Genomic DNA, 2154 nt, shown 5'->3' with positions numbered 1-2154 from the left:
GCTAGTATCAGACTGAATAGGGAAAAACTGAAAGCCTTTCCTCTAAGATCTGAAACACGACATGGATGCCCATGTTCACCATTGTGATTAAACATGGTACTGAAAGACTTATCTAGAGCAATCAGACAAGAGGAAGAAATAAAGGGCATCTCAGTTGGAAAGGAAGAAGTCAAATTATCCTTGTTTGCAGATGATATAATCTTATATTTGGAAAAACCTAAAGGCTCCATTAAAAAACAATTAGAACTGGTAAACAAATTAAGTAAAGTTGCAGGACATGAAATCAACATACAATAATCAATAGCATTTCTGTATACCAACAGCAAACAATCTGAAAAATAAGTCAAGAAAATAATCCCATTTAGCATAGAGACAAATACAATAAAATACTTAGGAATTTACCAAATAAGTGAAAGATCTCTACAATGAAAACTTTCAATCATTGAGGAATGAAATTGAAGAGAAAATATAGGGCTCGGTGACTGCGGAGGGCGAGCTAACACCTGTGCGTGAGTGGGAGGCTGGTTGTGCAGTGTTGGTGGACCCTGAGAGGCTACGGGCCCCCCGCTGGGCTGGGGGCCGTTGCCACGATGGACCGCAAGTTTGGGAATCTGACGCGGATTCGGCATGTGATCACCTACAGCTTGTCACCTTTCGAACAGCGCGCCTTGCCGCATGTTTTCAGTAAAGGAGTCCCCAACATGCTGCGCCGCGTTCGGGAGTCTTTCTTTCGCATGGTGCCGCAGTTTGTAGTGTTTTATCTTCTCTACAAATGGGGGACTGAAGAGGTCGAGAAATCCAAGAGGAAGAATCCAGCTGCCTATGAAAATGACAAATGAGCAATGCATCCGGATGACGGTTCCCTGTCTCTGAAAGACCTTTTTCTGGAAGAGGAGTCTGCATTGTAGTGTCTCAAAGACACAATAAACTTCCTATGGTCTGAAAAAAAAAAAAAAAAAAGAAAATATAAAAAAGGAAAGCTATTCCATGTTCATGGATTGGAAGAATCAATATTGTTAAAATGTCTATAATACCCAAGGCATTTTGCAGATTCAACACAATCCCTATCAAATTACCCACATGTCTTTCTTCAGAGAAATGGAAAAAATAATTCTGAAATTTATATGGCACCATAAAAGACCCAGAATAGCTAAAGCTATCCTAAGCAAAAAGAGCAAAACTGGAAGAATCACATTACCTGACTTCAAATTATACTACAGAGCTATAGCAACCAAAACAGCATGGCACTTGCATAAAAACAGACACATAGACCAATGGAACAGAATAAGAAACCCAGAAACAAATCCATACAGCTACAATGAACTCATTTTTTTTTACAAAGGTGCTAAGAACATACAATGGGGAAAAGATAGTCTTTTCAATAAATGGTTCTGGGAGAACTGGATATACCTATGTAGAAGAATGAAACTAGCCTCCTATCTGTCACCATACTAAAAAAACAAATCAAAATGGATTAAAGGCTTAAATGTAAGACCTCAAACTACGAAACTACTACAAGAAAATATTAGAGAAACTCTCTAGGACATTCGTCTGGGCAAAAATTTCTTGTGTAGTACCCCACAAGCAGAGGCAGCCAAAGCAAAAATGAACAAATGGTATCACATCAAATTAAAAGGCTTCTGCACAGAAACAAGAACTACAAGAACAACAAAACAATAAAGTGAAGTGGCAACTGATAGAATGGGAGAAAATATTTTCAGACTACCTATCTGACAAGGGATTAATAACCAGAATATACAGAGAGCTCAAACAACTGTATAGGGAAAAAGTTCTGGTTAAAGATGGGCAAAATATCTGAATAGACATTTTTCAAAAGAAGACATACAAATAACAAACAGGAATATGAAAAGGTGCTCAATATCATTGATCATCAAAGAAATGCAAATCAAAACTACAATGAGATAGCATCTCACCCCAATAAAAATGACTTTTATCCAAAAGACAGGCAATAACAAATGCTGGTGAGGATGTGGAGAAAAGGGAACACTTGTATACTATTAGTGGGGATGTAAATTAGTACAACCACTATAGAGAGCACTTTGGAGGTTCCTGAAAAAACTAAAAGTAGAGTTATCCTACAATCTAGCAATCCCACTGCTGGGTATGTGCCTCAAAGAAAAGAAATCAAGATAT

The 2154-nt window shown here is 37.8% G+C and overlaps 1 pseudogene across 1 annotated transcript; it reads left to right on the top strand.

The window, feature by feature from the left end:
• The first annotated feature begins 481 nt into the window (after nt 1-481).
• Nucleotides 482-960, top strand: LOC101024924 (annotated as a pseudogene). The gene has a single exon (XR_641844.4). The product of XR_641844.4 is annotated as a cytochrome b-c1 complex subunit 8 pseudogene (transcript).
• Nucleotides 961-2154: the final 1194 nt, after the last annotated feature.

The sequence above is a fragment of the Papio anubis genome, chromosome X (genome assembly GCF_008728515.1).
Source record: "Papio anubis isolate 15944 chromosome X, Panubis1.0, whole genome shotgun sequence".
NCBI lineage: Eukaryota > Metazoa > Chordata > Mammalia > Primates > Cercopithecidae > Papio > Papio anubis.
Note: the sequence above shows the minus strand (reverse complement) of the source record. Positions and strands in the feature narration are given on the sequence as shown.